We start from the raw sequence: 17,120 nt of genomic DNA, 5'->3' as shown, positions 1-17,120 counted from the left end.
TTATTGAATGACCTATGGTGTCGACGATGCCTGTGTCGATGCAGGCCCTATTTCTAGAGGATTCGACAAATTTGGATATTTTTTGAAGATTTTTTGGGATTCACCTATTGGAGAACCGACCTATGCTCTATTTAGGGCTGAAATTTGATCAGAAAACCCCCCTTCTTCGCACCATTTCGAGTTCTTTCACTCATTTCAGTTTTCCTCTTCACACACCTACGTTCCACGCCATTCCACACCATTAGTTAACTATTGTTTTTATATTTTTGAGTTTTGGTGGTGAGCTTAAGTGTGAATTCTTCTCTAAGAAGTGTTGGAAAGGAAAAGAAGTGAGAGATTTCTTCTTCCTACATTTCCTAGGAGAGGCTACAAAGGATTTTCTTTTAGAAAGAGTTTAAGATAAGTTTTGTTTGTTTATTATTGTTGCATGAACTTTCTTTTATATATGAAATTTATGTTTTGTTGTCTCTTTCTCATGAAGTCTGAGTAGAATCCTTTGTCTTTCTCCCAACTCTGAGATTTGGTGAAATGAAGAGAGAATTTGTATGTGCCAATGTTAAAATTTTAGAAAAATTGTGACATTTTTCAACTTCACTCTTAATTTACTTTTCAATCTGGCCAATTGAATTGTTAAAATCTGTTGTGGAACATATGATCCGGGAAATGGAGTATGAGTTCTACGACAAAGTGAGAATCACATTTAAGTTCATGAAGGAGTATTTCGTTCATGGAATTAAGTGCAAATAAATAGGGAAATCTACTTTGTTGGTTGTAGAATTTGAGATTTCTTGGATGATAGACTAAAAATCCTCAATTCAATCTTATTGTTTAAAAACTAAAGCGAGAGTTAGGTTTCAGGGGAAGGGAAGTAGGAGCTCTAAAGTGGGAGCCAATATCCTCATAGCCTAGCCACGAATTTAAAGACTAAACCTAAGATTGGCCAATGATTTTTGGCCAATGATTTTCTATAAAGAGAATTAAAATTGCTCCTATTTGGCGCAATACAAATTTAAACCATTTATCTCATCTCATTTCACCAAAAAGATTTATCTCATCTCATTTCATCTCATTTCACCAAAAAGCTCATTGTAGTGGGAAAGATGCTTTTTCATACTAGAAAACTTCATCACATAAACAATATTTAGTAGTTATTACTTTTAAACTTTGCATTTAAATTTTGCTAGTAGTTAATAATTTAGTTTCGTTAGAATCTTACACATTCAAAATTAGTGAAAGTAATTTCGTGTGATTTTTATGAATTTCTTAGTTAATTTATCATTTCAAATTTAAACCTTTCCCGTATATTTGATATTTGGGACTTAAACAGAAAGTCTTATTTTACTTGATAAAGATATGTATACTTGTGTAGAATCCTAATATTAAGAGCTTAACGTTATTATTATTAAAATACCACATCAATTTTTTGGTACCGTTGTAAAGCGGAGTCAACTTTATAAATTTTACACAACTATATTCAACTGGGATAATGTTACTGATTAATGGCTGATATTTGAAGACATATTAAACAATGTAACGTTGCTTAAAATGAATTTTTGAAAATGTTGCCTGTTCTAGGGTTATTTATGTGGCCAAGCGTCTGTGACTGGGTTCAAAATTTTGTAATAAGTTAAACTCAAAAAAATGAAAATTTTTTAATTTGCTTAATTTAATTTCCTCCTCTTGTTTTGTTTTTAAATTTTGAAATCTCAATAAATTAAATTAAATTGAATAAATAAAATTTTCACTTGTATAAGTAAAAAATTTTACTTAATTAATATTTCATTGTTGTTCTCGTTTGTGTTGAACTTCAGCGTACTGATGGTTTTTCCGTCTTCTGCAGAAAAATGTTGGGACGAAAGCTGATTTTCACTTTTAGAGATAGCTTGAATCTATTGTGAATAAGAAAAGGGCAGCCCAGGGTGGCATCATAGGCATTGATTTGGACTTCAGTCAGGTCAACATGGACTACGAGGGTCCCCAAATGGACGTAGTAAGTCACCGGGAGAATGAAGGAATACCATCACCGCTAAGGATTGGTTCCAAAGAAGTCTCCTGACTAAAGAGGAAAAAAGCAACAAGACGACAAGATCCAAAGGTAGGAACCAGTCATCCATGGTCCAGGGTAACTACACTAATGGGGAATTTGGTCACTGCTGTGAGGAAAGAGAGTCAGATGTGCTACTCAACGCAACGTTGTAATGCCAATCGTCATAAGCATAGAGCCTTCTTACATTAGGATAAAAGGCATATGAAAGAAGCAAAAGAAACGCTTACCTCAATTCTTGAAGGGAAGATTTATCACCCATGCATGAGGGAGACTTCTACTAGTCTGCCTGTTATGGAGGATGAGTCCAAGTTGGTTGCAAGGGCCGACACAATTAGAAATTCTAGATGAACTTTGTAAAGGTTGCCCAATGTGAAACGTTCAAAATCCAACCCAGGCATTGAAAGGAGGAGGTTCATGGATTGCCCAAGATGTAATGCCCTCCATTTTGATCACTACAACAGCTTTGGAAAATATATAACTGCCAACACTGGGTGCCAGGAGGCCGTACACCTAGATACTGAGTCATATATTCCACTACATATAGAGTCAGGTCAGACATGGTTTCCTGTAGACATTGAGATGAGGGAGTGGCCCCGCCGACCGCAAAGGATTCCTATGACAGAATTAGAAAGAATGAACAGAGTCAAGTAGCAAGAGTTTGAATTCAATGAAGAAATTCAACGGAAGTTTGTTAACATTTTGGAAGGCTTAGAGTTATATACTAGAGTTTTCTCCAAAAATGATAAAAGAAGAATTCTTGGTTGTGAATTAGACTTAAGGGATCGAGGTTGAGCCAGCCTGTTAATGAAGAAAACTTACTTATAACAGTGAAAATGGATGCGTGAGAAAGGCAAGATAACCATTTAGTGTGGATGTTGCTATAACTTTATCGAAGATAAGCTAGGGAACCCCACAGGTATCTTGAGATACGATGTGGTGGACCTCTGCCTTCAGAGATAAAAAGAATGATTAAAAGGATGCTCAGGTGGAGAATACTACCGACAAACTGCATTCCAAATAGATGTATAATCAATGTTAATGATGAAGTAGATTGTATCCCTCTGCATATGGATCACCATGATTTTTTAAGGCCCTTTTACACAGTGTGCTTCATGATTCAAAGTAACGTTCCATTTAGAAAATAATTCAACATTGTTGGCATTGAAGAATTTAGAAGATCCGTCGAGATTCCGCTGCCATTGGGTTCTGTACTAGTTCTAAAAGAAAATGGAGCAGATCTAACAAAGCACTGCATCCTAGAAGTATGGCACTGCAGAGTTTCTGTGACATTCAGAAGAATGGATGATAGTAAATTACCACATGGGTTCCGTCCGGACCCAGAATTGGAAGAGCTGCAACCATACAATCTTTGAGATAGTTGTACCTTTAAGTACATGTGAATGGAATTCTTGTCCGGTAGCGTGGCTTGGTAGGTCAGCTTGATCACATTTTTGAATTTAGATTGTAACACATATTTGAAGCATATTAATGAAATTTCTTCCAAATTTAAATGGATTTGTTAAACTGCCTTTTTGTGTGATTGAAAAAAAGTTGCAGAACCATCTGTTGGTTCTTCTAAATTATAACAAACAAAAAAACAATACAGTAAAAAATAATTTTTAATGATAAAATTTGAATAATTTTTTTGAAAAATAAATCAACCAACGAAAATTAAATTTTTAAAAAATATATTTTGATAATTAAATGTGATAAATACAAAATAAAAAGAAAATGATAAATTTGATGACTTTGTTTCTCTCAATCTTGAGGTTTCTCGCTCTCTGTTTTCGCAGCACGAGTGTCATTATCTGCACCAATTTCTTCACAAACTTTATCGAATTTCACGCGCTGCACGAAAGCCTACAAATTCTTCCTCACCACTGTCAATATTCACATTTCTCATATCTATGAGTTCAACACCACAAAATCTCTACCCAATTTCCTTCGAGATAGCTTTAAGACCACCTTAAATGGGGTATGGCATCCTTTTCTCATCTTTTGAGATCTGTTTTAAGACCAACTTAAATGGATTATGGCATCTCATTCCCTATCCAATTTTCTTTCGGGATAGGTTTAAGACCACCTTAAATGGGGTGTGACATTCTATTCTCTTCTTTTGAGATTGGTTTTAAGACCACCTTAAATGGATTATGATGTTTGATTCTCTACATATTTTCCTCGAGATATGTATTAAAATACCTGAAATGTTGTATGGCATCCAAGTCTTTATTGATTTTCCTTGGGATTGGTTTAAGACCATCTTAAATGTGGTATGGAATTCTATTCTCATCTTTTGAGATCATTTTTAATACAACCTTAAATGGATTATGGTGTCTGATTCTCTACGAATTTCTTCAAGATAGGTATAAGACCACCTTAAATAGTGTATAGCATCCTATTCTCATATTTTATATTGATTTTAAGGCCACCTTAAATAGATTATGGCATTTGACTCTCTATCAATTTTCTTTGTGATATGTTTAAGACAACCTTAAAAGGGGTATGACATCCTATTCTCATATTTTGAGATCGGTTTTAAGACCATCAAAAATGGATTATGACATTCAAGTCTCTATGGATTTTCCTTGAGATAGGTTTAAGACTATCTTAAATATGTTATGGAATCCTATTCTCATCTTTTGAGATCATTTTTAAGACAACCTTAAATGGATTATGGCGTATGATTCTCTATCAATTTCTTCAAGATAGGTATAAGACCACCTTCAATGGTGCATGGCATCCTATTATCATATTTGAGGTCGGTTTTATGACAACCTTAAATGAATTATGGCATTTGATTTTGAATCAGTTTTCCTTACGATATGTTTAAGACCACCTTAAATGGGGTATGGTATCCTATTCTCATCTTTTGAGATTGGTTTTAAACTTAAATGGATTATTGCATCTGATTCCCTATCCAATTTTCTTTCGGGATAGGTTTAAGACCACCTTTAATGAGGTATGACATACTATTCTTATCTTTTTGAGATCGGTTATAAGGTCACCTTAAATGGAGTATGACTTTTGTTTCTCTATAAATTTTCTCGAGATAGGTATAAGACCACGTTAAAAGGGGTATGACATCTTATTCTCAACTTTTGAGATCAACTTTAAGACCGCCTTAATTGGATTATGGCATCCGATTCTTTATCAATTTTTCTTCGGCATTGGAATAAGACCACATTAGATGGATTATGACATTCGACTCTTTATCAATTTTCCTTTGGGATAGGTATAAGACCATCTTAAATGGATTATAACATCCTTTTCTCTATCAATTCCTTTGAGATAAGTATAAGCCCACCTTAAATGGGGTATGACATCTGTCTCTCTATTAATTTTCCTCAATATTGGTTTAGAAGACCACCTTAAATGGAGTATGGCATCTGATCCTCATTCTTGGATTTAAACATGAATTTCAATTTTCATTTCGAGGTCAGTACCGAAATTCTGATTCTCATTCTCCAAAATTGTTGAATTTTGAATTCAAAATCAAAGTTTTCTAACATCAATTTGAAATTGAATCTTCACCGTGACTGTTATTTTTCTTTTATTTATGTTTGTTTTCGGATTTCCTTTTCTTCTAATCCCCATTGAGTGTTATAAATTCTTGGTTTCGATCAAGTTTTCACTTGCTAATTCCCTAGTGGAAATAACTGCCGCTTAATTCTATGCTTTGTTCAAAGTATGTTGGCTTAGACATTTGTCTTGATTTTGTTGATCCTTTCAGTCAACGCCAATACGTGCGGTGTGCTTACCTGGCACACCACACCTATTGGTGGTCCATTTGTTGACCTCACTTTTGGTTGAGGCCAAGTTTTTCCTCTTTAGTAGCCTAGGGTATAGCCATAGAACTTTCCTATTAACTATTTCTAGAAAACTAGAAAAGGAATCCACACCATTAGAAACTCTAAATTTATCTTTTCTTAACTTGAAGTTCCATATATTGGCCCTAACCTCTAGCACTTAGTAAGTGGGGTCAATATGGGGGAGCTCAAGGAGAGTGCCTGATACACCAAAAATATATGCATTTTAAGACCCATATTTTATACATATTTTGGTGATATTGCACTTTAATTGAAGGTATTTTGATGTTTTCTTACATGTTATTGATTTTTTGGGCTTAAAGCAAAAAGGAAGAAAAAAGGATGAAATTTAGAGTCAAAATGACGTTTTTGAGGAAATACTTAGCGTCGACATCACCAAGGTCAGTGCCGACGAAATAGAATAACCAAAAGCTGGAGGATTTTTACACAGTGCCGATGGCGCTAGACTATCGCTGACGGCGCCAAAGACGGTTCAGACCCTATTTCTAGAAGGTTTGATGTATTTGGACGATTTTTGAAGATTTTTTGGAGGAATCTCTTGGAGAACCGACCTTGAGCTTTATTTGGGGCCGAATGTCATCAGAAAAGGGGCTCCTCTACATTCATTTTTCGCTTTACAACATTCCACAATGCTACATTTCCATAATACATCTTCATTCCACCACATATTGGAGTCAATTAGTAAATTTGCTTTCATAATTTAGAGTTTTTGTGGTGAGATTTAGTGTGAAACTTTCTGTAAGAGTGTTGAAGAAGGAGAAAAATTAGAGAGTTCTTCTTCCTGCATTTCTAAGGAAAGGCTACAAAGGATTTGCTTTGAGAAAGAGTTCCAGATAAGTTTGTTTGTTTATTTAGTGTTATATGAACTTTCTTTTATATATGAAATTTGTGTTTTCTCATATCTTTCTCATGAAGTAGGATTAGTTTACTCTACTTTCCCCTACTCTGAGAATTGGAGAAATGAAGAGATAATATGAATGTGCCATAATTAAAAAATAAAATAAATTGTGATGATTTTTCAATGATGATTTTTCAATGATTTTTCAACTCCGAACTTAATTTACTTTTTAATCTGGCCAATTGATTTGTTAAAATATGTTGGAGTATGCATTCTAGAACAGTGTGAGGATCACAATTGATTTCATGAAGGAAAAATTTGTTCATGAAATTAAGTGCAAATAAATAGGGAAATATTATTTGTTGGGTGTAGAATTGGAGAATCTTTAGGGTGACAAACTAAAATCCCCAATTTAGTCTTAGTGTTTAAAAACTAAAGCGAGAGTTAGCCTTCTAGCCTAGCCACGTATTTGGGGACTAAACCTAAGATTAACCAATGATTTTCTATGCACTGTATCAGGGTAGAGAATTAAAATTACTCCTCTTTGGCACAATACATATTAAAAATATTTATCTCATCTCATTTCACCAGAATTTCATTGTAGTGGGAAAGATGCTCTTTCACATAAGAAATCTTCATTACATAAACATAGTTAGTAGATTAGTAGTTATTATTAAAAACTTGCATTTCAGATTTGCTATTAGTTAAGTAATTTAGTTTGGTAACCATATTAATATTATAAATTAGTGACAGTGATTTTGTTTGATTTTCTGTAAACTTCCTGGTAAAATTTATCTTTGCTAATTTACACCTTACTTGTGGGATTGATATTTAGGGCTTAAATAGAGAGTCTATTATTACTTGATAAGGACATGTATACTTGCGTAGAATCCCATTATTAGTTTCCTATAATTATATATATTTTACACAACTTACTTTTCATTCAAGGATCAAGTTTATGGCGCTGTAGTGGTGTCAACTTTATAAATCTATACATATAGAAAAATCAGGACCAATCCCCATAGGACTGCTTAGCCTTAGGGTTAACCCTCTGGTGGTGTGGTCTGGTGGTGTGGTCTTGGTGGTGGTGTGGTCTTGGTTGGTTTCACACACACTTGCACATTACACTTCCACTCACTACCTTAAACCCAAACATGCTTTGATACCTTAACCCTTTCGGAGACTCATGTAGATGGTCTCTTAGACCCATTAGCCCTAGGCTAGGTTTTAGCTAGGACTAGTACATGGAGGAGACAAGGTAGAGGATTTTATTGGTCTATGGCTTAGGTCAGGTGATTAACTCCTCAAGTTTACTAAAATATCCAACTTAGCCTTTTGCCCCCAAATCTACCCAAATTTCCAAATTACCCTTGAAAGCCCAAAATTCCAAAAAATATCCAAAAAGCCAAATTTGTTTAAAAATCATCTCAAACCATTTGAAAATACCCAACATGTCGCGAATACCCTAAAATTTTCAAAATTACCAAAATACCCCTCATTTGGCCAAAATTACCAAAATACCCTTGGTGACCTAAATTGTTCCAAAAGCTTCAAATCATTTCAAATTTCCCCCAAATCAATTTTAACCACTTCATTGAGATTAATTTGACCAATTTGACTTATTTTGACCAAAAACCCCAAATTCCCTTTAAAGGTCCAATTACCCCAATTCACCCGCAATGTCCACCAATTTGATCCCAATTTCCCTCAATTTAAATTCTAAACTAAAATTCATCATTCCAAAGCTTGATTGAAACCAAATTCAAGCCTAATTGACCAACTTTTGTATCCAATTTCAACCCAAATCAAAAGGCCCCAATTTGACCCAAAACCAAAATCTCGCTGAATTGAACCCACAAATCTATCCAATTGCCCCAATTTTGCATCATAAACTCTTAAAAACACATCCCCAAATCAATTTGAACCTTCAACTAGCCTTTTTAAAGCCTCAATTTAACTCAAAATCAACTTGGACCAAAATCCCAAATTTTGCCCCAAATTAGCCCTATTCCTATATTCAATCAAATTGAACCCCATAACCCTAAAATTTCTACTCAATTTCTATCTAAAACTTTTCATAACAATCAATCAAATCAAATTGAACCACCAAATGGGTCATAGCCAAGCTCTAGCCCAACTCAAACCCAAGTCTAAGCCAACACCCCTAAAATTGACCAAATGTCCAAATGCTATCGAATTAAACCTCCAAATCAATTCAAAATTACTCCAAATCTTCTCTAAACTCCTTGTGACAATCATCTACACCTTTTTGATCAATTAATTTACTCTAATGTCACAGCTATCCCAATCCAAATATAATTTCAAGCCAAATTTCCCAAAATTGAACCCATTCACCAAAGTTGACAAAGACAAGCCAAATTGATCAAACCAAAGCTACTACAACCACCATTTGAACTTTAATGACTAGGATAGACCCACCTTGGCCACCCTACGAGCTATGGACCAATGGTCCCTTAATTTAGGGGCTTTTACCCCAATTTTTCTCCTAAACTGAAATATCCTCGCCATCATCACTTGTCAATAAGAGTTAACCATCATTAGCCTTCCCTAGCCTTCCTGAGCCCATAAGTGACCTGAATCTAGCCAGCCCTCGAAAACAGCTAGCCCAAGGGAGTTCGAAGTGGCCAAAAACCAAAATTAAACTTCCCTAACTTGGCTAATTCCAATTTTCCATTAGAGATTTTCTTCCCTCCACCTCAGCAAGCTTTTGCACCCATCAAACCCCCCTTGAGCTCCGCTAGGCAGCTAATACACCAAAATAAAATATTATTTTAAGTAACTATTTTATGCTTATTTTTGTTGATTTTACACTTTAAAGTAGGGGTTTTTTGTGTTTTTGTTTAAGGTATATCATTTTTAGGCATTTGTAGAAAAAATGGCAAAAAGGATGAAAATTAGAAAAAAGGAGCCAATTTTAGATTTTGGTGCATCATGCGCCAGATTGACGTATGATGCGCCAAAATCTAGAGAGTTGGCGCATGATGCGCCATAGATGAATTTCTCAGTTTAAGGTGGTTTGAGGCAATTTTTTGCATGAATTTTCAAAGGGATACTTATTCTACACACCTCTTGGAGTAATTCAATGCATCTAGAGACACTTTGGAAGGTTCTTTTATGAAGGGATATGACTATTGGATCAAATGACACATCTTTTAAATTCAAAAGAGTTGACTTTTGGAGGAATTTTTGGAGGGAATTTTGAAATCTTTTCCAAAGGAGGATCTTTTCCAAAGGAGTCCAAAGGAGGCAGCGCAAAATAAGAGAAGAAGACTTGAAGAGGCAAAAGAGGGGAGAAAAAAGAAGAGGCTTTGGGGTGTGGCGTGAGAGTTAGAGTGAGAGAGAAGAGGAGATGTTCTTCTAGGTGTGTAAGAGGAGAGGGAAGGTGAGAGATTTCTTCTTCATTACATTTCTAAGAGAGAATTGGGACTGATTGTAAAGAGAGAGAGGCATGGGGAGAACTTCTAGGGATTTTTTTGGGAAGGATTCTGAGATAAGTTGTATTTTTATTTCTTTTTTTCGTAAACTTGTTTTTATATATGAAACATTTGTTTTATCTTATACTTCTCATAAATTCTAAGTAGTCTTCTTTATCCTTCTCCCTACTTTGAAGATATGGTTTTGTGAAGAATAGATTTGGTTTTCTACAATTTTAGAAGATAATGATTTGTGATGATTGGAACTCAGATCTTCATTTACTTTTTGATCTGGCCAATTGAAATGTTAAAACTTGTTGAGAGACATATGTCCTTAACCATGAGATATGATTTCTACAACATAAAGAGAATCACATTTGATTTCATGGGAGAGTATGTCATCCATGGGATTGGGTGCAAATAAATAAGGAAATATACTTTTGTTGGATGCAGAATTGGAGATTTTAAGTTGACATATTAAAACCCTCAATTTGGTTCAGTTGATTGGAAACTAATTCGAGATTGTTAGCCCTCAGGGGAGGGAGTAGTGGGAGCTCTAGAGTGGCAACCGGTATCCTCCCATCCTAACCTTGCAATTAGGGACCAATGTCTGAATTGGTCAATATTCTTTATAGCACTCGAAAGAGGGTAAAGATTAGGATTGCTCCTATTTGGCACAAAACAGTTTTTATATATATTTTTAAATGATCTCAATTTATTCACAAACCATATACTCATTTTAAAGGGGAAAGTTGCTTTCTTAAATTTATACTTTCTGTCAAAACAAAAACTTTGTTTAATTTTCTCAATTTTATTTTTGAAAGTTTAGTACTTAGTTTAGCTTAATTTTGGAAATCTTACATCTGCATTGTAATTAGCATTCACCTAAGTAGACAACTTTCAAAGTTCAGACTTTACTTTTATTTTTTTTATTATAAAATAATTTCCATAATTTACTTTAAGATTTTTTAACTTCCCTATGAGATCGATATCTAGGACTCCATTATAGCCCATTATTACTTGAATGATATGTGTACTTGCATTGATATTTAGGAGAGATTTGGCAGAAGAATTTTTAAAAGATAAAATCATTTTCACTAAAGTTATTTTTGTTGGGATTACATTGCATATTTACTATTACGTTAATTATAAATCTATCTGCATGGAGTCTTTAACGTCGTTCAGTGGTGTCAACTTCATACATATTTGCATATACAAATCTTCGTGTCAGCAGCCACAACTATAAATAAAGCCATCCATGGCTATAAATAAAGCCCTCCACGGCTAAGGAAGAGAGTGCTTGAAAACTTGGGGAAACTATGACAAAATCTCACTATAGTTTCTCCAAACCTGCCTAAGTTCAATCCCCTTGCTCTAAACCACTCACAGCCACTCCATAAGGCCAACTTCATGAGTGAAATTTGCCCTAAAACTAGGATAGATCTTGCTATAGGTCCACAATGAACCAATCCCCAATTAATTTTGCACACTCCATCCCTAGAGTGAGATAAGTTGATTCCCCACAAAAGCCCCAAGATAGAGAGCCTATAACCTAGCTCTAAACCAACACCTGAAATTGGCCTTGGTCAAAATCATACCTAGACAATTCACCACAGCCCAGGAGTTCATCTAATGGTTCTTCAGACTCATTCAAAGCTTCTACAACCATCTAATTGAGGCCTACCCTCTCAAATAAAGGTATTGAGCTTTAACCTTAAACTGAGCTTAATTTGATTCTCCATGCATATAAACTGTATTTCTTACCGTATAAACCATATGGATTTGTTTATCTTGAGTAGATGAAGGTGTAGAAATAAACTCAATTTGATTTGGTTGAGTTTAGCTCGAGATCTTCAGGTCTTAGTGTGGACGACTTACGGGTTAGGTTAAGTTGGAGATGATGAATGGATACAGACCGATTGCTTGCGTATCGTTTAAACTGCTAAAATCATGTTGGATGAGCCAATCAAATGATAAGGTGAGATGCATGGTAGCTTAGTCAGATGGCAGTATCAGATAACGGAGCATCGTGTGGTCGTTCGGAGCCACCGTAGGTTGAGCTGTATACGTAGAACAATTTGAATTTTTTTATTTATTTAAATGCCAGAACTTTGAAAATTCATTACTTTTCATAAAAAAAAAACTGTAAGAAAATAAAAATACCATCTTGCTCAGTGAATGGAGGAGAATCATGTGGACCAAAAATAAAAATTATTTGTTGGCTCTTTGATTTTTAATTAATTAAATAGCTTATATGATATTTTAATTCATTATGATTAAATATTGCTCACCAGGGCTTAAGATTTCTAGGGTATGTTTCTCATGTGATAGGTGATATTTACTAAATTTTCCAAGGTTAGAGAGCATCTCTATGCTCCTTACCCTAATTTTCAAGCTTGGAAAGCTATTTTGGCTTAAATTAATTATATAAATTAAAATATCACTTGAAGAATTATGAAATAAATTTTAGTAGGTTTACTATTGTAATAGAACTCTAAGAAAATATCATGGTAGTTTGAATATTTTGGTACATTTCTATAGTTAATTAAATGTTTATAAATTGTATTAATTTATTTAAATTAAATATTAATAAAAAAATTATGAAATCAATTCCACATTGTGTGTAAAAAACATGTTAATTCACTGTAAAAATTTGAAATTTATTTGATTATGTTCGAGAATTAAAGTTGATTTTATGAGAAAGATTGTTATTTTTGTATAGAAATATTTATATTAAATTAAATACACTTAGCAAAATTATATAAAGTGGTTTTCTGAGTTCCTTGAGATCAGGGGCACTTAGGAAAAATAAAAATTATTTTTGAGAAAATATTTTCTTTTTGAGCTATATTTTAAATTAAAAATAATTAAAATTCCAAAAATACAAAAAAAATTCGAAAAGATCCTAATCGTATCCTGGTCACTCGGGCTCATTATAATATTTTGCCCAATTTTCCTAAGTTGAAAATAAATTTTAAAAGGCCTAAAATGTATTTTTCTTATTTTTCATTAAAATAATTATAATAATTAAAAATTAATTTAGAAAAACTTGTTATTTTTCCTCAGTGTTTCTCTGACCTAAGTGAACCTCTGATAATTTTCTCATAAACAAAAATTTAATTTTGATTTATTAAATAAATTAAGTTTTAAAATTGTATTTCCTAAATTAAAATGATTATTTAAGTTAAATTTATTTTTGTAAAAAACAACATTTTCTTCTTTAATGTTTTAATTTACCCATGGTTAGAGTACTCTAAAATTTTCAAATTCATTTGAATTATGCTTAATGAATTATGAGGTGGAGAACCCCAAGGGGAAATGGGTTAATACATATTTTTCATTTTAGACTTTCATGCCTTAATTAAAATTTAGGATTAATCAAAGGGAAAATGGGTAATTATGATCTTAATGTATACTTTTGGATGATTGAAAAATAATGGGTTAAAAGGTAGAAACCATTTTGCCACCTTTCCATGATAAGAGCAAAATCATAGTTTTCTAAATTATCAAGATTTGGAAGTTAATAAAAATCAGATGATTCAGAAGTGATGGCCTTAAGTTAGGATAATGATAGTTCACTTATTTTAAGCCCACTATTGATGATCATATGATATTTCAATAGGGATAAATAACACATAAATTAAACTTTTAATAATTGCACATTTTCCCATTTGAGATTGTTAAGGGCTTGGTATTGATCTTGACATGATCTTTAAACTTGTTTGATGGGATTTATAATAGGATGATTGATGATAAACAACTATAAGCACTACAATATCAACTTTAGTGGTGGGCACAGAAGCTTTAAAGACTTAATCTTGCTTTAGGGGTATTCATCTACATAATTCTTACATGAAATATCAGATGATTAATTTAGCATCATGTCATTGGGATAATTAAAATGTCAAAGTTCACCGAGTAGCAGGGTAACTCTTTTTAAACTTGACTTTGGATGATTAATGGAGAAATATAATTAGTTCAAAATGAACCCGAAATGTTTCAAGAAATCTTAACTGTGGTTCAGGGTCATTCCCCAAATACTTTAGAATCTTTTGGGCATTTTGATGGCCAAATTCAACTTGCTATATTTTGTTATAAAATCATCCACTAAGATTATTTGGGACTCAACAAGTCATTGTTCGAAGTCTGTTAGATATACCTTCATCTACTTTTGAAATTTATTTCATATTCTTACAAAATTATATACATGTTGCAAAAGCTAATCTTTCAATTAGAATGCCAAGAAGCTGACAAGTACGCTTTTATATGTGTCATTTAATTTTTGTCATTTTAATTTCTGCAATTTCCTTTCATCTGCAAAAGATTATAACTACTTGGGCGTACACTTTACTTTACCTACAAAAAAAAATCAAAACCATTTTCAAAATTAATCAACATTTTCAAAAAATTAAAATAATTTGTTTCAAAGGTAACCATAAATCATTTGAAATGTCACTAAATTTAAAAGATCCATTTGAATTTACAAGATTTTCTCGGAGGAGGTAACCCACGGTTGCTATTGAGATCTCCCCAATTTAAATGAGTTAAACAACTCATTTAAGCTAAGTAAATTCAAAAGAAAATAGTGTTGCCAAAACGAGGGAATCGTGGGATCCTTACTGGTGTCGCTCTAATCAACTTTAACCCCCCTGGTTGAACTTTAAACTTGTCATTTAAACCTTTAAACCTTAAACCTTAGGAGTGCTACTTTGTTAAGGAGCCTGGAGCTAACTTTATGGGTAACCTTCTACAAAAAACACAAAGATCTGTAATAGCATGAGGATCTACAACAACATATCTTTCCTTAGAATTAAATAACTTAAGCCATAGGATTTTGAGCTTGTCAGCCTTGTCCGACATAAATTCTCAACCCTTTCTTTAGGCATTTGTATGGCTACGCTATACAATTTAAGTCCTAACTCATTTTAGGATTATGAGGTTTTTGTTTGTCACAACATAAATTCTCACATCTTCCACACTATTTGTGCTACCGACTCTCATAAATGTAAGCCCTAATTAATAAAATTGGCAGGATGAAATATTCAATATATTTCTTCTTGAAATTGAAGCCAAACCATAGGATAGCATGGGAAGTCACCGAGCTTTCTCCTCAGGATACCTGACATTCCATAGTTTTTCTTCCTTTAGATTACGAAAATAAAATGTTTCAAGTTCAAGTCATTTTCATTTCACACCACTTTGTCTGATCCTTTGAAAAGTCCTATCCCTTTGAATTCTTTTAAGACAATATCCCCTGGTTTTTATTGGGAGTTTTCTTAGGTGACTTCAGTTATCTAAGAAGTAATTAACAATAGGGAATTACCCTTATAAGAAAGTTTTGAGAACCAATCTTAATATGAACCCTATTTAATTTTTCATGTTAAATAGAGGAACTTGTCGGTCAACATAAAAGAAATGATTTTTTGTAGACATAAATGGATGTCATAAATTCTTTTGTTTATTTAATTGAGCCTTTCACGAGTAAGTGATGTTTCTACCCTTTGAGATAGATGCATTACTTGCGGTATTAGGCTCATTTACTTAAACTATTGAGGATATGAGATCAGTTCAGTCTCATATTTTCAAAATTATAAACAAGGTGTTAGGATATCCATTCCGACAACCAAAAATTTCCAAATTGGTGACTGAAAAATATGTATTATGACAAGGAGGAGTATTTCTATTCTTGACCCCCTCCCGATGCTAGCAAAGAATATTGGCTAATTTAGAGTTTTTCACCAGCTTGTGTACTAGTGCTGAGTAGAATTTGGTCTCCCACATCCAGATTACCCACTGTGCCCTCTCTATCAAACCTACTGGGACCCTTATGCTTCAAATTCTAAATCAAATTGCAAGAAGAATCTTGTTTGTCACCCTAAAAACATTAATTGTATGCCCATCAAAACTTATCTACCTATCTATTTGCACTCCCCCTCAGGTGATTGTTGACCTCATTTTTGGTTGAGGTTTAGTTTTTTTCCCTTTTAGTAGCCTAAGGTCTAGCCAAAGAATTTTTCCAATTGACTATTCTTAGAAAACTAGACATGGAACCCTCACCATTAGAAATTCTACCCTCTTCTTTACTCAACTTGAAGTGTCACATGTTGGTCTCAACCTCTAGCATTTAGTAGGTGGGATCACTACTAGGGAAACTCAAGATGAGTCACCCTTAGGGCTGTTGAACCTTGAGGTTAACCCTGAGTTTTGGTCTGGAGCTAAGACACTCACTACGCTCATCTACACTCATATACACCCACATTCACTCACAACCCTAAACTCAAATTTTTAGCCTAGATCCCTTGATCTTTTGGGATACTCATGTAGATGGTCCCCTAAAGCTACTAGCCTTAGGGCTATGATTTGGCTAAGACCACTATGTAGAGGACCCAAAATGGGGTTTCCATTGGTCCGTGGCTTGTTGGTGATTATTGGTACCTCAACTCTACCAAAATACCTAGCTTTGCCTTTTACCCCTAAAACACCCCCAAATTACCAAAAGACCCCTCTTGGGCCCAAAATTCCAAAATTTCAAAAATTCCCATAAAACTCAAATAAATCCCAACTCCCAATAATTCCCAGAAACTCCCAATAAATCCAAAATATTTCCACTTTTATTTCCCTCAACCACCAAATGACCCAAGTTGGCCAATTTGACCATATTTAACCAAAACTCCCAAATTTGCCTTTAAAGACCCAAATTCCCCAAATTCAATTCAAATGTCCATCAATTTGACCTCAATTGACCGCAATTTCAATCCTAAACTCAAATTCACTTTTGATATGATTAAATTAAACAAAATCCAAGCTCAATTGGTCCATGATTTGAACCCAATTTTGAGTTAGGTTAAAGCTCCAAATTTGACCACATGACAATCTCACCAAATTGAACCCATAGCTTAGTCAATTGGCCCCAATTAATGTTGAAGAATCTTGATAACCTCCCTATACATCAACCCTATACATCAAAATCAACC

The sequence above is a fragment of the Phalaenopsis equestris genome, unplaced genomic scaffold (genome assembly GCF_001263595.1).
Source record: "Phalaenopsis equestris unplaced genomic scaffold, ASM126359v1 Scaffold000115, whole genome shotgun sequence".
Lineage (NCBI taxonomy): Eukaryota > Viridiplantae > Streptophyta > Magnoliopsida > Asparagales > Orchidaceae > Phalaenopsis > Phalaenopsis equestris.
Note: the sequence above shows the minus strand (reverse complement) of the source record.